The sequence below is a fragment of the Lutra lutra genome, chromosome 11, assembly GCF_902655055.1.
Source record: "Lutra lutra chromosome 11, mLutLut1.2, whole genome shotgun sequence".
Taxonomy (NCBI): domain Eukaryota; kingdom Metazoa; phylum Chordata; class Mammalia; order Carnivora; family Mustelidae; genus Lutra; species Lutra lutra.
Window position 1 is genome coordinate 57,489,455 of NC_062288.1, and position 24,155 is coordinate 57,513,609.

The window sequence follows — 24,155 nt, forward strand, 5'->3', positions numbered from 1 at the left end:
GCCAGGCCCGGGAAGGAGGGAAGAGGAAGAGAACAGGGAGAAGCGAGGGCGGCGCGGGAGGAACTGGTCTAAGGAGATGGTTCCAGGGGACACACGTGCGAACAGGCAAAGAGGACTCGACCTCTTGAGGAAGTCAGAGGCAAAGGAGGGCAGGGGGACGTAGTGAAGGGAGGGTTGTAGGCATCGGGTAGCGAAGGACAGAATCGGCGTGGGACACCCGCCCAAGACTGTGACCCTAACATCCAGAAGCAGTGGGTGCAGATTCGTGCCGGGGTGCCAGGAGAAGACTTAAGGGGAGTGTGGTCGTTTTGTTAGGCTGTTCGTGTGCAAGAGGGAAGGGAGAAAGAGCATCATAGTTAAAATTAAACTGCTGGAGCTCCTTGAGAGACAAGGAAATCCACCCGACTTCACTGCTCACTCGCTCCTCCGCCTCCTTTGATCCTACCAAGAACGCAGCAGCTAATCACCTGCGGCTAGTTTGGAGACTGCGGATGTGTCGAGTGCCGCAGGTGGCTGGGTGGAAAGGAAATTAACCTTTACTCGGCGCCTACTGTGTGCGCCTGGAACAGATGCGGGCTCCGCTTCAGTGATAATGGCACACCAGGTTCCTGCTCTCAAGGAGCTGAGGTTTTAAGGGGAAGCACACCATAAACAACAACATACACAAATATAAACAAACGAGTAAATGCGATGATCTATGAGCTCGGGGGTAATTGCTATGCGGAGTTTTCATAAGCAGGCATTGGGAGTTTCGAAGTGCTCTGAGGGTCTCTTGGCGGAGGTGGCTTCTGTGCAGGTTCCTGAACCAGGGAAAGGAGCTACCACACCTCAGTCTCCGGAAAGGCGTTCCAAGCAAAGGAAATGGAATATGCAAGGCATTTAACCTCCCCAAAGACCCCGCTAACCTACCTGACCCAGCTGCCCAACGAGTGTGGTTCGCTGGGCTTGGTGCTCCACACAGAATAGAGGCTCCAAAATGTTAAATTCACGCGCCGCTATCACTTGTGGCACTGGAGGCATTTCTAGTCTCCCAGCTAGCCCCATATTGAGGTTTCTAAGTCTCCCGCCAGAGCCACACTATTCACATTTAATTCATCGCGTTCTATCTTCTACTTTCTGGAACCATCCCTGTTGCGGAATGTCTGGGACTGTCAGTTCGGAACCTGGCAAGCTGCTTAGCGAGGGCGGGAGGATCCGGACATGCTGCAGAATGAACTCACTGAAAGCTGCCCGTGTCGCACACACGGAGAAACTTAGTGGAGAAGATCTAAAATCTAATGACTCCAAAATTCTTCAGTCACCCCGCCCGCACCCGAGGAACGCCAGCTGGAGGAACATGCCTGGGAGGTGCCCGGACCACTCAAAATGAATTCAAGGAAGCACCTTGCCCACGCCCAGCCCGGAGTGCCTGAGCAGCTCAGACTTTGTTTTCCCAACCCTTCCATTTTTCGGTAATTCTTCTCTAGGAGAGAAGCTCGCTCTTTCCTCCTCCTCCTCCAAGCTCTTTTTTCTTTCTTTTTTTCATTTCCACTCTCCACCTCCCACTCTTCACCCTGTTTCATTAGCATTGTTTGGTTTGTTGTGGGGTTGGTTTCTTTGTTTTTTCCTGCAGGAGACAAGCCTTTAATCCTAACGGAAGTTATTTGCATAGGATTTTATTGTTGAAACTAGCAAACCGTTCTTGGCTTTTTCTTCAATTTCTTCCAAATAACCAAGTGTGTCTATTTGTTTTTTCTATTTGTACTTGAAGCAATTAATTTGACGGGATGTGAGAGTTATTCATATTCATATTGTGCCTTGCCTCCAAGGAAAAAAGGAATTGTACTGTACCTTTTCATAGTTTCATTTCCTCTTCTCCTAAATAAGCTTCCAGGCTCACCAGCTCCCAAAAACAAGAGGAAAAAAAATTAAAGCTGAATCCCACGCAGAGCTAATTATTCTTGAAAAATCTCATTAATGTCCTAAATTAGCTTTCTCCTCAGAGTTTTATTTTAAAGCAAGGACCCGAATGTCTACTCTGGGGGAGATCAGTGGTTCTATAGTAGGAGTTTCTGAAGACCCTCTTTGAACTGTTGAACAAATACTTTTTCTCTTTGGAAACATACCCACCACAGTGGGAATTTTTCAGAGTTGGCTGAATGTTCTAAGACTCTGAAATTCATAATTGGTAAGCAGATGTCTCTCAAGTGTACATATTTAGATGGTAAAGGAAGCTGATGGCAATAGTATATCATGATGGGGAAGTCCAGAGGCCTCTAAAGTCAGACTACCTGGGTTCCTGTCCCTCCCATCATGACCACTTCCTGATTCTGAGAGCACCATTCTGTTTTCTCATTTTCTTCCTGTGAAGTGAAGGCATTGGATTAGATCAGCAGTGACATAGCTTGGCTTATTTGCTACTCCCCTCCCTGCCTCATGCCAGACATCACTATTAAGTCAAGGCTGTCTTTCCTACTGAGTCCAAATAGGGCCTCAGAATCCTCCTCAACACAGTGCTTCCGGAAGCTATTACTGGGGACGCCTGGGGTGGCTCGGCTGGTTAAGCCTCCACCTTCAGCTCAGGTCATGATCCTAGAGTCCTGGAATGGACCCCCACATCAGGCTCCCTGCTCAGCAAGGAGCCTGCTTCTCCCTCTGCCTGCAAATCCCACTGCTTGTGCTCCTTCCCTCTCTCTGTCAAATAAATAAGATCCTTCTTTTTTTTTTTTTTTTTTTTTTTTAAAGGAAGCTCTTACTTATAGATTGGTATCCACATGTAGGTGATACAGAATTACTATGCTGGGGCTATATGAACTTCAAGCCACTTTAAGATAAAGATCTTAAATCATCATATAATTAGAGCTTCATTGTTCTAGAATGGTGACTACAAGACAAATGTGATGACAAGGAACTACAGTTCATCACCTCATCAATCCCTCTTATGAGGGAGGAGGAGAGAGTTTGTTCTAGCATCTTGTCTGTAATCATATAGCCTCTGGGTAATTAGAGGTGGGTCTCCTACCTTCTTAAAGTGTCCTCTTTCTGCCACTGTCACTGTGAATGGGAGGTGGAGGAAACCCTTGTCTGAAGCACTGATACAACCTTCTCCATCCTGTACCCGTTTTTCTTTCTCCTTAATCTGGAATGTGAATCAAAGTATTTAGTCACATAGGAATACCTTGTCAGCATTCATTCACAGAAGTATTAGTCCTCATGGCTAAGGGCTGCACAAGAACTCACCAATTCCTCTATTAAATATAGATTCACAGGCTCCTTTGTAAAAGAATCCATTCTTAGCAGGCACTCTAAGAGATTCAAAGATGAATCAGTGGGTGTCCCTGCCCTCAATGCTTTTAGAGTTTCATATATTGGGCAGATCAGAAATGGATATAAATAACTCCAATACAAGGTTTAAAAAATAGAAAATGTCCTGGCAGTGTCTGAGTGGCTCAGTCAGTTAAGCAGCTGCTCCCTCAGCTTATGAGCTCTTTCTCTCTCTGTGTCAAATAAATAAAATCTTAAAAAAACAAAACAAAACAAAAAACTTTTAAAAAAAGAAAGAAAGAAAGAAAAAATGTCCTGAGAGAGGTACCAAAAATGTATTTAGAGAAGGGTGAAATTATTTTGGGAATTGGAAAGAGTCACTTCCTGCATGTCTTTGTCGACATTTTTAACTTTCAGATCAAAAATTCTTTTTTTTTTTTTTTCAGATCAAAAATTCTTATTTATCACCATCAACTTATCCTTGTAGCGGGAGTTGCAACACTGTTAGGCTTCCTGGTTTAGACACAGTTCCTTACTCAGATACTATCAGTGCAACTAAAGGTCACAGATCATTCTCACTCTCCTAGCATTCATCAGATGTTGAAAATTTCTGGGATGTTCTAGAGGAAGACAACTCATCTTTAATGACAACAGTCTAGCTTTCTCTCAAGCATTCGACAGCACCAGTCTTTTAACACAATATGTTGTGGGAGTACGGGCTATTTGTAAGAAAGGAACATAAAAGGAGTGAAGGGACACTAATGTCCTATATGAGGAACCATGAACCAATACTTCCTTTGGGACGAAACTACCTCGGAAGTCAGGCTGAGGGACACCTAGGTGGTTCAGTCAGGTGAGCGTCTACCTTCAGCTCAGGTCATGATCTCGGGGTCCTGGGATCAAGTCCCACATCAGGCTCCTCACTCAGTAGGGAGCTTGCTTCTCCCTCTGCCTTCTGCTCCCCCTGTTTGTGCTCTCTCTCTCTCTCTATAGTAAACAAATAAATCTTCAAAAAAAAAAAAAAGAAAGAAAGAAAAAAGTCAGGCTGAACATTCTATTATCCTTTAGGGACTCTCTTCATAGCACACAGACACCCTATAGTATTCCTTATGGTAAATATTAAGTATAATAATTACAGCCCACACGTATGAAGCATTTAGGTAGCAACCATTGCTGAACCGGGATGCTAAGATTTCTGTCACTCCTGCCAACCTCAGGAGGCCACCTGTCAAACCAGAAAGACTTGGCAGGACTGCCAGAACCACACCCCTCCCTCCACAAGCCACAGCAGCAAAACATATGCCTCGAATCCTGCTTCTCGAACTCTGTTACCTCATTTCCCATCTCATGCCTTGCGTGAACGAATCTGATTGGTACATTCCAAATCACGTTCACTAATCTAGCGCAAGGGGGGCTGGGAAATGTGCTTTTCAGCTCTTCAGCCTCTACAGAAAAGCACGTTAGGAGGAGGTTGGGTTAGAATTTGAGTGAGCCAAGCCACGGCACCCTCCCTGCCTTTTTTCCTTCAAAGCTCCAACAAATGTGTTGGCAAAAAAAAAAAGCTTCATATGTTACATCCTCTTTGATGTGTTTCTGTAGTTATGGAGTAAACCAGAAGGCCTCGTCCTTCACCAATCCCCTTAAGTTCCCATTTCAGTCTCCACCAGCAACAGCACTGTTGCCTAAACCACCATCATTTCTTGCCCATATTTATTTGGATGCTCATTTCATATTCCATTCTGGATTATAAACACTTTTTCTTATTCTTCTTGAATGTCTTCGCTTCACATAGCACAGTATTCCTCACACAAAAGATGTTTTATCACTTGTTCATTCAACAAACACATAAACATATTTTCCCCAAAACTACAATCTAAATTCATTTATCAAGTGAAAGTATGTTCTTTTTGTCTGCTAGAATACTTTGGCTTCAAGTTAGAGAAAATAAATTAAAAATCACTTAAACAAGGAGACGCATCATCTCACATAACAGGAAGTTCTGCAGACCTAGTGACTTCCCTCTTGGTTCATTCAGTAGTTCAAGCATGTCAATAATAGACTCAGGCTCTGTCTGTCTTCTCTGCCAAGTTCACCAATGAGGGCTTCCTCCTCAGACTGGATGTGATGCAGATAGAGCAGTTACTAACATCATGTTCAGAGGCAGGAAAGAATATACCTTCCTTGAGTCACATTCTGCAAGTAAAGAAACCTCTCCCACAAGTCCCCCAGCCTGGTGGTCTTCATGTTTCATTGGCCAGAATTGGGGCACATGTACATTCACACTTAAAGCAGTTACCAGCCAACTGTCAGCCATGATCGACTGAGACCACAGGTTCATACAGAAAAACGAAACAAAACAAAAAGCTGGAGTTCAATTAGCTAATAGTGTAGAATGTGTTACCTTTAGCCATTATCTGCTATCCTTCACCAAGAGAGAATTATACTCCCCTTCCTCCCACCCAAAACCCCATCCGCACCACCCACTGAAGTCGTTCTTGGTCATATGGCCTACTTGGGCCAATAAAATGACAGCAGAAGCTTTAAGAGCCAGTCCTTGCTTTGCTTTGTTTTGCTAATATCCTCTCTACCACATGCACCAGTACTGTTGCTGTCAGAGACGGCTCCCTCTGCCTGCCTCCGGGGGGTGAGAAAGATAATGATGCGGGAGTACGGACCCAACTGAGCTGAAGAGTGAAATATAAACATTTGAGGTTGGATCACTGAGATTTTGGAATTGTTACTGTAGCATATCTTAACCCATTCCTACTGTTACAGCAGAAAAAAATGAGAAGCAGATGTGGAGAAAGCAGCCCAGAGCGTTGCTGTTATCTCCTTTCATTCCGAAGGATAAGGAAAACCTGTCTGAACATAGAAGTGACAAGACACACCTGACACTGGGTGTCAAAGCAGTCCCTTGTGCCCTCACTTGGGGCAGCTGCCTTCCCAGCTCTCCAATCACCTGCCATGGCATCACCACCCTTTGCTTCACCGGAGCTCATGGCATTTGTTCTGAATCTTCCTTGCTCCTTGCTATTACCTCAATTCCAGTGCAAGTATCCATTCTGGTCTTCGTGCTTCCATGCAAATCTACTGGGCTCACACATGCTGGCATGTTCCTTTACACTTTTCCCCCCACGTGCAGTTGAGAAATAGCCCTCAAAGACCCTTACTAGCTGACTTATCCTCTGAAAACTCATAGCTCATTACTTTTAAAAAAGATATTCTGTTGCAGGTCCCTGTAAGGCCATATTTATTTCCCATACCCAATGCTAAGTTTGGATGGAAATGCATCCATGTGGTATGATTATTCTTGCCTTCTAACCCAGAAAATACTGACCATAGTTTCACTGTTAAACTTCCCCTAATGATTCAGGGTCATACTTCTTCCAGTGATTATTGACATGATACAATGATGACCTCAAGAATTACTGAGGTGTATAAAATTATCCGCCCTGATGCAAACTGACTCCTGATACTTTTTGAGTTCTCATGTATTAAAAAACATGAAAACAAGAAGAACAAGGATTTCTTGAACTTGGACCCTGTTCCAGGTATTATTCTAAATGTTTAATTCTCATTTAAGCCTAAGAGTCCTGGGAAATAGATAATATTCTCATCGCCTTTGTGGAGAGTGATAAAAGTCAGGGAACACATGAATGTTCCTGGTAGCATCATTCATAACAGCCAAAAAGTGGAAACAACCCAGATGTCTTTCAACTGATGGATACACAAAATTTGGGAATATCTATCTAATGGAATATTATTTAAGCATAAAACAGAGTGAAGTACTGATGTGCCTAATGTGGTTGAAACTTGATGAAACGTTATGCTAAGTGAAAGGAGCCTTTTACAAAAGGCCCCCAAAAGAATTATAAAATTCCACTTATATGGAATGTCTAGAACAGCTCAATCCATAGAAATCCAGAGGATGTGGCTCTGTGGTTGTGAGGGGCTGGGGGGCGCACAATGGGGAGGAGCTGCTCAGTGAATATGAGCTTTGATTGTGGACTGATGGGAATGATTTGAAGGTAGATAGAGATGGGAGTTGCACAACACTGTGAGTATTCTAAATGCCGCTGAATTGCTCACCTTAAAACGGTTAGGTTTTTTTTTTTTATGTGAATTTCACCTCAATCTGGGTCACCCAGACACCCCACCACAATCAATGATTCAATTTTTTTTTTAAGTCAAGGGAGAGGGAAAGAAGAGTCAACATTTAAAAAATGCTGCCTCCAGGGGCTCCTGGGTGGCTCAGTCAGTTTAACTTCTGTGGTTAAGCCTCTGCCTTCAGCTCAGCTTGGGTCAGGAGCTCCTGCTCAGTGGGGAGTCAGCTTCTCCCTCTGCCCTTCCCACACCCCCACCCCCGGCTCAGGTTTGCTCTCACTTGCTCGCTCTCTCTCCACATAGAGAAACAAATCATAAAATAAAGAGTGTGATTTTCTTGAGGAAGGTTTTGATGTCCATTGAGAACAGGTTTAGTGGAGACTAAAGATAGATTTTTTTTTTAATGTAAAACAAGAATAAATGTACTTTAAGCAATGAGGAAAGCATATGGACTTTGTGCCATCCCTTTTGACTGTACAGGGACCTCTGTGCTTAATTTTTAAGTTTTTTTTTTTTTTTTTCTGGGTTCCAGAAAGTTGGGATTATTAGATAACCAATCCTTGAATACACAGTTTGTTCTTCTGAGTAAATTTCTTGTATGTAAAAAAAAAAAAAAAAATTCTTGTATGTACATTTCAGGGGTACACGGTTTGGAGGCCAGGAATGGATTCCCTATCTCCACTGGTCCCTGCTTCCCTAGGCCATGCTGTGTTTACCAAAGGCCGCCAGCAACGCATTTCCATTTATCCCAGCTGGATCTGCCCTCCGTGCTAATACAGCTGCAGTCAGCTCTCTGCCCACTCCATAGTGAAAACAAACAAGTCACAGAAGCCAGGAGCCTTTTGGAGTTGTCCTTCCCATAGCTGAACAGCGCGAGCTGTCCCTTGATGCTGATGCCTGGAGCGGCCAGGTTCAGTGCCAGGTGGGCTCTGCCACAGATGAAGGGAAATGGGGGGAAGCATGGACCCCTCAGGAGCATATCTGGCCCCAGGTCATTTGCCTCCTGGGTCTACCCCGAGCACCCTGAGGATGATCCATCTGGTAAAAAGTGCCGGGAGAGATTCCAGGTGTGGCACCGACTTCCAAGTTCTGAAACACTGAGGCTGGATGAAAGACTCACTTCAAAGGAATCTGAGAACCACACATTAGAAATCAAAGCTCCAGCAAACCATTCCCTGAGGAGAGTCATCCTCAGCTTTCTGCATGTGCATTGTTCATTATTCATTTTTGCTTTCCTTTCTTAGAGGGCTTTTTTGTGGCTGTCTAAAATTACAGTCTTCTGAAGTTTTGTCCAGGATGGCCCTCAGGCTTCAGATAATGCTTGTCTGTATTTCTACAGTGTCTGTCCCACCGGCATTAAAAAAAAACTTGGTCTAAGTTTTCGAAACAAAATTGAATTTTCCAAGTAAATTATGACCTGAGGTTAGGTGCCAATTAATGGTTAAAGAGAGGGGGGAAAATGGTTTCTAATTAATGTCAGCCACTTGGTCTCTACTTCCAGCTCCCTCATGGTTTTCTTAGGCTTGTTTTCCATAAAAGGTAAAAAAGAGTCTCCCGTTTGTTTGATTGCCTTTTCCTAATAATCCAGGAAATTATTTTTTGTATAGCAAACTATATTCTTTTTTTTTTTTTAAGATTTTATTTATTTTGGGACGCCTGGGTGGCTCAGTTGGTTAAGCCGCTGCCTTCAGCTCAGGTCATGATCCCAGCGTCCTGGGATCGAGTCCCACATCAGGCCCCTTGTTCTGTGGGGAGCCTGCTTCTCCCTCTGCCTCTGCCTGCCACTCTGTTTGCCTGTGCTCGCTCGCTCTCTCTCTCTGACAAATAAATAAATAAAATCTTAAAAAAAAAAAAAGATTTTATTTATTTATTTGACAGAGAGAGATCAGAAGTAGATGGAGAGGCAGGCAGAGAGAGAGAGAGAGGGAAGCAGGATCTCTGCTGAGCAGAGAACCCGATGCGGGACTTGATCCCAGGACCCTGAGATCATGACCTGAGCCGAAGGCAGCGGCTTAACCCACTGAGCCACCCAGGCGCCCTAGCAAACTATATTCTATTGTTGTCTCAGCTAGAGTGCTGTCACTTAGTAATGTAAAGGTTCCAGGGGCACCTGGGTGGCTCAGTGGGTTAAGCCTCTGCCTTCGACTTAGGTCATGATCTCAGGGTCCTGGGATCAAGCCCCGCATCGGGCTCTCTGCTCATCAGGGAGCTTGCTCTCCCTGCCTGCCTCTGCCTGCTTGTGATCTCTGTCTGCCAAATAAATAAATAAAATCTTTAAAAAAATAATATAAAAGTTCCAACCAAAGCATCAAGTTTTGCAAGCATTTGGCTTAAAGAGTCTTGTCTTTCAGCTAACAGCTGCTCTTCTCTGTCACTGACCCCCAAGACCACCTCCATGTTGGGAGATTCACTGGGAGGATCACAGGACTCGCCACACAGTCATACTCATGGCTATCATTTATTCCAGCAAAAGGATACAACACAAAACCAGCAGAAAGAAAAGGCGCATGGGGCGAGGTCTGGACCCATCCCCTACAGAGTCACAAAGGACAAGACAGGCTTCATTTCTCCAACTATAAGTGTTGCAAAAACCCAGTGAAGTGCTGCTAACTAGGGAGGCTAAGTGTTCGGGGTTTTTCTTGGGGCGTGGTTCCACAGGCACTCTCTGTCTAGCATATGCTACAGCTCCAGACTCCCAGAAGGCAAGCAAGTGTTCACCATAAGCCGCACTGTTTGCACAAACACTTCAGGCACAGTGAGCCACTCAGCAGTTAAGGAATTGTGGGAACCTTGCCTATATCTAAGTGCCCAGATGCCAGGCAACACTCAATCTTGGGAGCAGGACTCTCATGGGATAGTAGTCTGAGGGCGGTCATTCGCTCTTCTGCACATCTTCTCTACACTTGAAGCCTGGCTTGCCTACCTACAAATTTCCTTAAAATAATGACCTGTATTGTTGGTTCTTAAGAGTGGGCTGGGCAGGTGCATGTCCAAGGTTCTCTTTCCTGTCTTGACTGTGTATTCATGGCAGGACCCACATGTCTGCTTTCAGGGAAATGAAGCAACATTTTGCTGGGCCCATGCATTGTTAGACTGAGGGAGCTAACATGGAAGTCCTTGTAGGGCTGTTCACAGAATACCCAAGACAGGTTAGTGAGGCTGTGCTCAAATCAGATAATTATGAGTCCGTGTATTTACTATCTTTTTTTTTTTTAAGAACCTTACCCTTCAATGGCATATAGAATCTTCACATCCATCTTCTCCCATCCTCTTGTCTGCAAGCAGTGTCATTAGCCATCATGAAATATAAATCCAAGTGGTCATGTGTTTTTAAGCACTTACCCTTATTTTAATGATAAGCAAGTAAGAAAGTCCATTGTTGCCTTGACTAATAGAAGGAGGAATCACATTCACAAAAAATATTCACAGTAGAGAAATGAAGACCTCATAATGTCAGCAAACATGTAGGGACATCCCACAGTGTCATGGCAGGGACTTTGGCCAAATTGATGTAGAAGGTGTTTCCCTGTTTAGGAAGAGGATGCTCACTAGCGATCTTACAGAGACTTTCCATCAAAGTAGTAGTGGGTTTGATTTATTTTCCCAAGTATGATGATGGGTTTGTGTTGTTCAAACTGTAGGCTGGGAGTAGCAAGAATAGAATGTTCTTCACTCTGCAATGGAAAATCCGTATCTTGGCTTTGCATGGTGTCTTCAATTCCCAACTGAGTGGACCATTGTTTTGGATTGAAGCATGTCCCCGAAAATTCATGTGTTTAAGTCCTAACCCCCAGTACCTCAGGCTGTGGCCTTATTTGGAGATAGGACCTTTACTGAGTTCAAATGAAGTCATTATGATTCTATGAGTCCTAATCCAACATGAGGCCTAATCCAATAGGACTCCTATTATGATGAGTCCTAATCCAATATGACCAGTGTCCTTACAAAAAAAGGGAAATATGAACATGGATACAGACAAAGGGAGAGTGCCATGTGAAAATCAAGGCAGAGATTGGGGTGATATGCCTCCAAGGAATGGCAGAGATTGCCAGTAAACCACCAGAAGCTAGGAGAAAGATTTGACGCAGATTCTCCTTCACAGCTCTCAGTAGAGACCAGCCCTGCTGACAAACTGATCTCGGACTTCTGTCCTGCAGAACTGGGAGGCAATAAATATCTGTTGTTGAAGCCCCTGCATTGGTGGTACTTTGTTACAGTAGCTCTAGCAAACTCAGAGGACCAGTCATCTGATTCAACAAAGGTGTGCAGAGCCCTGCAAAGGCCCAGAAGAGGATTAGGCACTGGGGGGGAGCCCACAGTCTGGCAAGAGAGGCAGACAGACACACAGCGCCCACAGTCTGGCACCTCTGGGAACTCCCAACTTGGTTATGTCTGGTTTTCAGAAGGATCCCTCTGTCCCCAAAAAGGCAACCTATAAATAGCTTATACCATTTGGTTTAACTAAAACAAAACAAAACAAAACAAAAAAACCCCAAAACTTAGTAAGAATAATCATCAAAATTGTTTGAGGTTCTAATCCATAAATAATACGAATGACCACAACACTTGCCGAAGCTTTCCACCAGGGTCTCATCTCACTCCATCTCATGGAAACTCTTCAAGATCCATCCCGATGTATCCTCATTTCTCAGACTAGAATATTGGGGTTCAGATGTATCACCTCTTACCCCAGCTCCTGCGTTCTGCACATGGCTGTGCCCAGCATGCCTCCAAAAAACTTAGCTCCTCCCAGTGTTTCAACACGGGTGATCTGTGGCTCCCGACATCAGAACCAGATCCATCACTTGGTAAGATGAACCAGGGGACCCAGTTCCAGAATTACTGGATTAATGAATCTTGATTCTGATAAAATCTTGTTTGTTTGTCAACAAAATTCTCCTGGTGATGCTGACTGACATGCACTATTAATGCAGCCTGTGATCTCTGATGCCTTTGAAGAGCCTCTCTGCACTTAGCCTGTTAGGATCAATGGAGCAGCTTTTAAAACTCCCAACCTCCTCCCCATCTGAATCAGAGTCCCCAGTAGTAGATCTAGGGGGTCATTTCTAAATATGCCAAGGTGCTCTGAATGGACAGCCCCTGTTGAGAACCGCCAGTGGGGCACCCATGTCTTTTCATTCAAAATGTTGGACTCGGTCTTAAAAAAATAAAAGGCAGATCTAAACAACAGCCAAACAAACTTTTAATAGCTACAACTTCAAGCCATCTGAAAGTAGAAGGAGGATTCTGATGGAGGAAGGAGGACCATGAAGTCAGTGGGCACCAGAGCGGGGAGTGGACAGAAGTCAAAGAGGGAAACACTAATAGATTAAGAGGCCTAAAAGCAAGAGAGGGAAATTCAGGACAAGATGTTCTGACTTCACAATTAGCCTTAAATTGACTCCTGGAAATGCTATTCAATGCCCTAAATCCACAGGACAGCCACTACAACAGAGAATTACCTGCTCCAAAATTATGTGGTCAATACTGCTGAGTTGAGAAACCCTGGTTTAAACACTCATTTTATCATGGCCTTGAGCTTAACTCCTCCAAACCTCACTCAATCTCCTCCATGAAAAATGGGGAGAATAAAACCTATGGCACAGTAGTAACATCTAAAACATTTATGAAGAGCCTACTATGGGCCAGATGCAGGAAACCAAGATACAGAAGCTGGCGTTCAGAGAGGTTGGTGACCAGGTCAAGTTACATAGCTCGTGAGGATCAAACACTATCCCTTACATCAAGGTGTCTCCAAGCCGCCAGCTTGGGTGTAGGGCTCCCTGGACTTTTCAGCTGTATCCCATAACTTCCTCCCTGAGAACTGATCAGAATACTGTACATCCATTGGCAACAATTTGTTCATTTACATAAAGCTGAGGTGTCAAAAAAAAAAAAAATGTTGCAGCCAGGAGCCAAGAATGCCCAAACATCTCCAGAGGGCCATGATGCATTGCCATCAGTGGCTAATAGTCTTACTGGATGTAAACAGACAAACAATCTAACGTCACTTTTCCAGGAACAAAAATCCTGACTCTAGCTTTTCAGAATCTTAGGGTGTTTAAAATTTCCAACACCATGCCCTTTCCTGCTGCCAAACCAATAGCTAAAGTGCTTTAGCTGGGAGCTTCTTATCCAAATGGATTTCTTTGACAGAAAATGATGGCTCCATAAATGCAACTACCAAAGGTCCTATCTTTGTCTTTGGTGGATATATATATATATTTCCATTGCTTTTCTGTCTTCAAACCTGCAACACTTATTTTATTCTGAGAAGGATTTTGTGAGCATAACTTACAAAATTCTAATTTATTTAAAGATTTTATTTATTTATTTGAGAGAGAGAGTGAGAGAGAGAGCATGAGCAGCAGAGGCAGAGAGAGAAGCAGGCTCCCTGCTGAGCAAAGAGCCAGATGCGAGACTCCATGCCAGGACCCTGGGATCATGACCTGAGCCGAAGGTAGACACTTAACAGTTGAGCCACCCAGGAATCCCTCAAAATTCTAACTTGGATAGCAGATATGGCTCTAACTCTGGACATATAACTCAATTTTCCTGGGTTTAGGAATCCAGATTTATAGAAAATAACATTCTCAGTTGTAAGTAATAATAACAGTCAATTATTACATGTGTATTATATCCCATGTGTTTGACATGTACTGTTATTCCCATTTGACAGTTGAGGAAACTGAGACTCAGTTTCCTGACAATGGCTTGTCTAATCACAGAGATAGGAAATGACAAAGTAAGCATTTAAAACTGGGGCTCTCAGGGCACCTGGGAGGCTCAGTGGGTTAAGCCTCTGCCTTTGGCTCAGGTCATGATCCCAGGATCCTGGGATCAAGCCCTGCATTGGGCTCTCTGCTCACCAGGGAGCCTGCTTCCCCCTGCCCCCTACCCCCGCCTGCCTCTCTGTCTACTTGTGATCTCTGTATGTCAAATAAATAAATAAATAATCAGAAAAAAACAAAAAACAAAAAACAAAAAAACTGGGGCTCTCTGAATCTGAAGGTTGACGTCACGCTCCTACTACCACCACCATCCCCACCATACCCCCGCCCCCGGTAAAGTGTGATACAAACACAGTGGACCTGCCATGACAGCTTTGAAGAAGAAAAGGAGGGGTGCCTGGGTTGCTCAGTCACTAAGCTCAGTGTAGAGCCTGCTTCTCCCTCTCCTACTCCCCAAGCTTGTGTTCCCTCTCTTGCTGTGTCTCTGTCAAATACATAAATAAATAAATAAATGGGGAAATTCTCAAACTAGGGTTAGTCATATGATATTGAGGATGGGATTCTGATTCTGGCTACTTTGCAGGAGGCAAAGAGTAGCTAGTAACAGAAATAGGGAAGGGGAGCCTGGGTGGCTCAGTCAGTTAAGCATCCAACTTGATTTTGGCTCACCATCGTTTCAGGGTCATGAGACTGAGCCCTGTGTGGGAGTGCGCACTCAGTGGGGAGTCTGCTTGGGGTTTTCTTTCTCTCTCTCTCACTCCCCCTGGGCACGTGCTTTTTCTCTCTCTCAAATAAATAAAATCTTTTAAAAAAAAAATTTCCAATCATAGTATCCATTTCTTGAAAACCTTTCAAGTTGCCCTAATTCATAGCCCGTATTACACTTTTCAAGCTACTCTGGGATCTCCAATATGCTCCATCACAAAACTTTCTCAAACCCCAGCCTCACTCCTCCGGTTGTTGGCAGGCCTCAGTCCTTTGCTACACAGGCCTCCCTGCAAGGTTGCCTCAGGATATGGCAGCTGGCTTTCCCCAGGGCGAGTGATCTAAGAGAGTGAGAGACATTACGTCCAAGACAGAAACCAAATCCTTTTTATAACCTAATCTTGGAAGTGACATCTCATCACTTCTGTCTTATTTTGTTCATTAGGAGAGAATCAATAAGTCTAGCCACACTCCGGAACGAGGGATGACACAGGGACATGAATGCTAGTAGGCAGGGATCATCAGGGGCCCTCAGAGACTGCCTACCTTATTCTTTTAAGATATAATACAGTATTTCAAAGTTTGGACCAGACTATGATCTTTTTAAAACTATCAGTCATGATTTCTTGTTTATTTTCTTGAATTCTCTTTTCACTTCCTGCTTTCTGTTTGATCGGTTCTACTTTTCTCTCCAGTCTTTTGGAACTTATCCCTTGTATTCGTGGTGACTGGTTGATATTTTTGTCAGGATCTGTATCTTACTACCTACCCAATCATGAGAGTAAGACAAGACTCTCAGAATGCTCTTACTCCCCACCTACTTCTTTATTTTCTTAAAATCATTTACTCTCCTACTCTAGATCTGGCCTATCCCATATGGTCACAGTAGACCCACAGAGCTATTAGCATTTAAATTGTGGCTGGTCTGAACTGAGACATGCTTTGTGGATAAAATGCACGCTGGATTTTAAGACTCAGCATGGGAAAAAAGTGAGATACATTGTTAATAATTCTTACACTGATTATGCTTTGATTATATTTCTGATTCTGGTGTGCAGTCAGAGTTGAGAACCACTACTGGCTTTAAAACACACAACAGTGGGAGAGGAAGAGGAAATGAGAAGGTCTTATCAGTAGCAAACATACGTACTACATTATCTGAAAATCATCAGAAGGAACTAGAGAATACACATTCACCCTTTTAAAATAGACCTTTAAACACAGCACAATACATCCATGGATATGTTGGTTGGTTAGTTTTGTGCTTGGGAATAGAAGGTCTGAGGAGTCTGCAATGGCTTTTTAAAATGATTTAGTATTAAATCCCAAACCATAGCAAAGATTAGCTAGCCTGAGCCCAGCCCCTACTAGCTCAAACTATGACTCTGATCACAGGATTTCAAACCCTAAAGAAAACAAACTTTTTGTGATGGTGTCTCCTCCTCTCTGTCCATTCGACGGATGCTGCTCCGAGACTGAGGACATTAGGGATGAAAGACCGAGTGCTAATAAAGCCTAACTCTAACCCAATTTTCAGAACATGCTCAAACAAAAAAAGAATTTAGACTCTAATTTCCAAGTGCTTGCCACTATTTTGGAGGGAGGGAGCAATGGAAGAAGGGTTCTTTTTTTTTTTTTTTTAATTTATTTATTTGATGCAGAGAGAGATCACAAGTAGGCAGAGAGGCAGACAGAGAGAGAGAGAGGGAAGCAGGCGCCCCGCTGAGCAGAGAGCCCGACACGGGGCTCAATCCCAGGACCCTGAGACCATGACCTGAGCCGAAGGCAGAGGCTTCAACCCACTGAGCCACCCAGGCGCCCCTGGAAGAAGGGTTCTATAGCAACTCCAACCCTCAAAGGGGATTTAATAAACAGTCACTTGTTTGTGTGCTAAAAGCTTGCCCAAACTAAGTGGTACCCCTTAGAGAGGACAAAGGGGTCTCAGATACCTTGCTGGAAACCAGCATGCAGTTCTACAATGAGCTAGAAACTCAACCACCTGCAGGACAGAGGCAGATAATCAAACACAGATGACACACTGGTAATGAAATGGAGTAGGAGTTAATTAAACCTTGAATATTGATTACTGTGCTTTTCATGGTGGCCTTTCTACTTGACCATTTGCCCTTGAATTCCAACAGCTGCTTTCCAATTTACTGCAAACAGGTGAGACCTGGTTTTGTAGTTATTATCGAAAGCCAACACAGCAGCTATGTTAAAGCCTAGAGGGAGTGTATATGAACTAATTTCTTTTCTAATTTCTGGACTCAGAAAAGTGGGTATTTGAGCGTCCAGCCACCTCGGGACCTCCGCATCATACCTCCCACATACCGTACATCATCCTTCAGAAAACCATCACACGCCTTTCAAAGTGCTTTCAAAGAACAGCCCCGTGGGATAGGCAGGAAGTCTCACTGACCTCAATTTAAGAGGGCTACGTCTGCCAGGAGGACTTCAGCAGCAAGTGATGGAAAACCCAGTTTACATAATGAGAAACATTTATTATCTCACATAATAATTGCAAATACAAACTAGCTTTTCTACACAGGGGAGAAAGTCCATTAAAATCACTACCTGACAGGATGGAATTTATATATCTATCAATTACCTACAATTTACAAAGAGTTGCAAAATAGCTCAAACACAAGGACTAGGGCAAGAATCTGAAAATTGAAATGGTATGCTATAGACAATGCAGATTTTTCCACTGAAATACAAAAATATTTTCTACACCTTCAAAGAAGTCATTGTATTTGTTTACCCACTTGGAGCCAAAAAAGAAGACATCCATACAGACTTTTCCCCCCACAAAAATCTCACAATCGCTGGGTCATAAATTCTTTAAAAACAAAAACAGAAACAAAACAAAAAACTAGAGAACTAACCTTAAAAATAAACCTGCCAATTATTTTACCAACAAAAATGGGTTTTCTTCAGAAATAGCAAACACAATCCAGGACAAGCCAGCAACAGCAAAACCATAGGCAAGTTCAGAGGATAAAAGAGAGGAACACTCTTCTAGAGAGGAAAGGGAGAAGCTGGGAGGGTGGTTATAAACAGAAGGGGTAAACTGGAAGTTCAAAGTATGGTGGCTTCTTTTGGCGCCCCTGGGAGACTTGAAAGTGGTGGATTCTTGATCTCAGGGTCCTGTATTCAAGCCCTGCTTTGGGCCCTAGGCTGGTTGTAGAGTTTGCTCAAAAAGAAGTATTGTGGTTTTTCATTGACTCAGCTGTTGTCAGGGGAGGAGAATTTTTCTTCCTCCTGCTGGGGGTAGTAAAGTAATAGCTAACATGCTAGGGACTTACTAGGTATGTCTCTTCCTGTTGGTTCTGTAGTTGGCAAGGAGTGGTAGGGCCTGAGAGCTCCCCATTCTGACTTCCCAATTTTATTGTAAACAAGGTTCCCTTCCACTAATTTTCACAGAACCAAAGAGAGAGTCAGCATCACTCAGCAACACTAGAGAGAGTGTTGGCACACTGGGATCAGAGTGACTCACAGAGAAGAACACGTCCCAGGGTCAGAATTTGGGCAAGTGTGAGGCAGACACAGGAATGGTCTGAGCTGGAAAGAAGCTGTAGAAACTAGATGCTGAGGCCAAGTTCAGAGTCAAACTCCTGGTGAATCCTCTGTTTCAGGTCTTAGAGCTCTGAACAAGGCAGTTGTAGAAGCCAAAATGGCTAGGAGGAGTCTAAAAGCATTCTGGACCCCATCTGTGGGTTCAAAGTCAAGGGAAGGGGACATTTACTTATCACCGATGGCATGACAAGCACTTTAAACATATATTCTATTCGATCCACTAATGACACTAGAGAGTGTACCTGATATATTCTGTTGACCTCTTCAGACCCACTCCTCACCATCCTCCACCTTCCTTTGTGCCAGATGTCATCGGCAGTTCTCCCAGGGTGGGCCTCTGATGAGCGGGATCAGCAACACTTGGGAACATGTTAGAACCTTAAAATCCATCGCCCACCTACCACTATTGAATCCAAAGTTTGTTTTTCAACAAGCCCCGCAGGTGATTCTGATGCAGGCCCAAGCCCCAGAACCCTTGGACTTCATTTTATTTTATTATTATTTTTTTTAAAGATTTTATTTATTTATTAGACAGAGATCACAAGTAGGCAGAGAGGCAGGCAGAGAGAGAGGAGGAAGCAGGCTTCTGGCTGAGCAGAGGGCCCGATGCGGGGCTCGATCCCAGGATCCTGGGATCATGACCTGAGCTGAAGGCAGAGGCTTTAACCCACTGAGCCACCCAGGCGCCCCACCCTTGGACTTCATCAGCAGGCCCTCTCGCCCTCTGGACTCAGGTTGGTTTCATCAGCTGGGAAGCACATGCAGCAGGTGAGAGGGAGGAGGCATCTGAGCACGGGTTGCTTGTGTTCCCAGCTTCTCGCCTGCACGGTGACATAAGTCTTCACAAAAGGTGCAGACCCTGTTGGGTTGGCCTCAATAAGATGTGCTTCATCTGAGTTTGGGTGAGGGACACTGCCTCTCTTCTCCTTATGTGTCAGGATGAAACTGGCCCTCTCTCTTTTCTAGCCTTGAAGTACTGCACTCTCCCAGTGGCTTCCTTACACCTTGTCCTTTACCCAGTCCCTTTATAATTTTATTAACTTCTTCTCAGATTACGTATTTAGAAGATGAAATGTTAAAGGGAAAAAGAAACAGCTCTTTACAAGTTAACCTATAGGTTTAAAGTATTATAATCTAGAATCTCAAAGGACTGTTTTGGAACAAAACAATACAAAGAGATTCTGAAGTTTGTCCAGAAGACTAAACGGGGTGCCTGGGTGGCTCAGTTCATTAAGTGTCTGCCTTTGGCTCAGGGCATGATCCCAGGGTCCTGGGATCACCCCCACATTGGGCTTTCTGTTCAGCGGGGAACCTGCTTCTCCCTCCCCTTCTGCCTGCTGCTCTGCCTACTTGTGATCTCTGTGTGTGTGTGTGTGTGTGTGTGTGTGTGTCAAATAAATAAATAAAAACAAAATCTTAAAAAAAAACATAAAGAAGAGCTAACAAACTAGTATAGCCAAAATCATGGGTGAAAAAGATGAAAAACGATGGAAAAACATTCCTAGCCCCTGACAAAAGCCCTCAAAGACTTTAAAACTTAAATTTTTTTATCACAGCATTAGAACTGGCATACAAATCAGTGGATCAGAAGAGACAGCTAAAAAGCAAACTAAAGTATATAAACCAACTCTATTATAAAGGAAGTTTTATAAATCAACTAGATAAAGAAGAATCATCCAATTAATAAAAGGGAAATTGACTTAGGTATTGGGGGAAATAAAGCAGTTTAGATTCTCATCTCACAATATCATCCAAATAAGTCCACATGAATCAAAGAACTGGATGTAAAAGAAAAACAAAATAAAAACAAAACACCACAAAATTAGAGGAAAAATATTTTTCCTCACAGATAGAGTTGTTTTTTTTTTTAAAGATTTTGTATATTTATTTGACAGAGAGAGATCACAAGCAGGCAGAGAGGCAGGCAGAGAGAGAGAGGAGGAAGCAGGCTCCCTGCTGAGCAGAGAGCCCGATTCGGGGCTCGATTCCATGACCCTGGGATCATGACCTGAGCTGAAGGCAGAGGCTTTAACCCACTGAGCCACCCAGGTGCCCCACAGATAGAGTTTTAAAGTAAATGGAAAATAATCACAAAAGAAAAAATGATTTATCATTTCTATTACATATCATATCTATCTATATCCTATCATATACATATATACATATATATATATATATATACACACACACACACACATATATATATATGATATCATATCTATTACAAAGGGGCACCTGGGTGGTTAAGCTTCTGCCTTCGGCTCAGGTCATGATCTCAGGGTCCTGGGATCCAGCCCTGCATCCGCCCAACTCTCTGCTCAGCAGGGAGCCTGCTTCCCCCTCTCTCCCTATGCCTGCCTCTTGCCTACTTGTGATCTCTGTCTGTAAAATAAATAAATAAAATCTTTAAAAATATATATTACAAATAATTACAAGGCTAACAAGTTATGAAAAATATCTAGGATCAAAAATGCATTTTTTTTCTAATATGTAAGTATTTTCTAGAAATCAATAAGATAACAGTAATATAGTTATAGAAAAATAAGCAAAAGAGAAGGGCTGACAATTTAATTCCAAAAGACCAAAGGAAATTTATTTTTAAGATTTTATTTTTAAGTAATCTCCACATCCAAAGTGGGGCTTGAACTCACAACCCCGAGATCAAGAGACTCATGCTCCACCCTGAGTCAGCCAGGTGCCCCCGAAAGGAAATTTTTTTAAAAGAAGAAAATTCAATCTCACTGAGCATCAAAAGATGAAAATTTGAAAATTTAATAAGAGGAAAATATGTTCAGGCCTTTCAACTGTACAAATTTTGTTTAAATGAACACAACATACATTAACTATAAATGGAATCTATTAAATGTATGTCTTTTGCTAATGCAAAGTGAATACAGACAACAATATAATACTATAATCATTAAATATGCTGAACCTAGATTATAATTATTCCAAACATTAAAAAGAAGTGATAATTAATTATGTGACATGATAGAGGTGCTAATTATTACTACAATGGCAATCATATTACAATATATATGTATCAATTAACATATTTTATACCTTAAATTTACACAATGTTATATGTCAAATATATTTCAATTAAAAATAAGAAAAAAAATACAAAATAAAAAAGAGAGTAACCAAAAAACAGACTCTTACCTATGGAGAACTGATGGTTTCCAGAGGGGAGGCAGTTGGGGGGGATGGGTGAAATTGGCGATGGGGACTAAGAGCACACCGTCATGATGAGTACAGGGAAATGTACACAATTGTTCAGTCATTGTATTGTATATGCGAAACCAATATTATACTGTACGTTAGCTATCCTGGAAATAAAAAAAAAATCAAAACTGAATATATGCTGCTGCCCAAATCACAGAAAGGGGAAACAATTTTTTTTAACTTAACAAATTAGTAAGAAAAAAGTGTATATCCTTTGCTTATCAAAATACCATTAAAGAGGAAGAAGGTAACCCAAAGAGTAGAAGATATTTGAAATCTGACAAAGGATTATAATCTAGAATATAAAAATAGTTTATATAATTCAATGAGACAGAAAACTTAATTAAAAAATGGGCAAGGGGCACCTGTGTGGCTGAATGGGTTAAGCATCTGCCTTTGGCTCAGGTCATGATCCCAGCGTCCTGGTATCTAGCCCAGCATTGGGCTCCCTGCTCAGTGGGGAGTATGCTTCTCCCACTCCCTCTGACCCTCTTCTTTGCTTGTGCTCTCTCTCTTTCTAATAAATAAATAAATAAATCCTTTTTTTTTTTTTAAATGGGCAAAATACTCAAATAGACTATTTACAAAAGAGGACAACTCCAAATGATCACTAAACATTGAAAAGCTGTTTTGCCTCCTGAATCACCAAGAAATGCAAATTAAAGCCACAATGATGTATCATTACACAGCCCAGCCAAGCAGCGAAGGTGAAAAAAGACTGATAATATCAAGTATTAACCAAAATCAGAAGAAGCTAGTACTCTTAATCACACTTGATAGAAATCAAAATTGACACAACCATCCTGGAAATTGCTCTCTGCCAGTATGTACTGAAGCAGAACATATAGTCCAGGAATTCTGCTTCCAGGGACAGGTCTCTCAAAAATGCATACATGTAGTCACCAAAAGAAATGTAGAGAATGTGTTCTTAATCCCAAACCAGAAAGTACCAGATGTTCATTAATAGCAGAATAGTTAACTACATGGTGATATACTGTGTTTATAAAATAGAATCCTACCCCAAAGTGAAAAACCAAGTGGGACTAATCTATTGTCGTTAGAAGTCAGAATGGTAGTTATTCTTGTGACAGTAGTAACAGAGTTGGGGCATCAGGGGGATTCTGAAGATGGAGAGTACATTCTCTTTCTTGTGGATGCTGATTACTCAGGTGTGCTTGCCTTATGATAATCGGACACTTTTCTGTATGTATCTTTATGCTTCAGTAAAAGGTTTAAAAATAACAATCAAATAGCAGTCTTTATTATTTCTAATTGATAATTCTCAATGTTGGCAAGGGAACAGAAAATGAGTGCTTTCATATACTGTTGGCAAAACTGTAAATTGATTCTACCTTTCCGGAACACACATTAACAATATGCATACATTTTTTTAAAGTCTATGCTCTTTGACCCATTAATTCCATCTACATGAATCTATCTTAAGGTGATAATCCATGCTAAAAACTGACAAGGAAAAAGATTTATGACAGGATATAAAACTATGTCTAAAACTATCTATACACTACAATGCCAACGATTTTAAATACATTTGGAACAAAGAGAAAAGACTGGAAGGAATGATACCAAAATATGATTGTTGTATGCTGAACGCTTGTGTCTCCCCACCTGCTTGCATCCCCCTACCCACACACCTGCACATTCATGTGTCACATCCCTATCCCCATTGTATGGTGTTTGGAGGTGGGGACTTTGGGAAGTACTTAGGTTTAGATGAGGTCATGAGGGTGGGGCTCTCACAAAACGAGTAATGCCCTTTAAAGAAGAGGAAGAGGTGTGAGAGCTCTTTCTCTCCATCATGTGAGGATACAGTAAGAATGGGGCACCTGGGTGGCTCAGTTGTTAGGCATCTGCCTCTGGCTCTGGTCATGATCCCAGAGTCCTGGGATCAAGCCCCGCATCGGGCTCCCTGCTTGGTGAGAGGCCTGCTTCTCCCCCTCTCACTCCCCCTCCTTGTGTTACCTCTCTGACTGTGTCTCTGTCAAATAAATAAATAAGAAATCTTAAAAAAAAAAAAAAAGAGGGGGGATACAGTAAGAAAGCAGCCATGGACAAGCCAAGAAGAGAAATCTCACCAGAACAGACCATGTTAACACCCTCATCTTGAAAGCTCCTGGCCTCTAGAACTGTGAGCAATAAATGTGTGCTCTTTGAGCTACCCCAGGCTTTGATATTTTGTTATGACAGCCCCAAGCAGACAAAGACAATGACTTTATGAGATAATAAGTGATTTTTCACATCTATTCATTTTTTCCCAAAATATCTATGATCCTTATGAATTACTTTTTAATTTCTTTTTTGCAATGCCTCTTCTTTTTTTAATATTTTATTTATTTATTATTTTTGAGGGAGAAGAGACACAGAGCTGGGGGAGGGGCAGAGGGAGAGAAGAGACCGAGAACTTCAAGCAGACTCCCCGCAGATGGCAGAGCCTGGTGCAAGGCTCAATCCCAGGATCCTGAGATCATGACCTGAGCCAAAACCAAGAGCTGGACACTTAACTGACTAAGCCACCCAGGTGCTCTTAAATATTTCTTTATTTAAGTAATCTCT

At 42.6% G+C, this 24,155-nt stretch overlaps 1 protein-coding gene across 1 annotated transcript in view; it reads right to left on the minus strand.

Moving 5' to 3' along the window:
- Positions 1 to 1,242, minus strand: part of OSBPL3 (oxysterol binding protein like 3) — a 178,345-nt gene extending 177,103 nt beyond the window's left edge. Inside the window, exon 1 of the mRNA XM_047694797.1 lies at positions 910 to 1,242. The gene's annotated coding sequence lies outside the window, so the exon portion shown is untranslated. The remainder of the gene's footprint in view (positions 1 to 909) is intronic.
- Between the last annotated feature and the right edge of the window lie 22,913 nt (positions 1,243 to 24,155).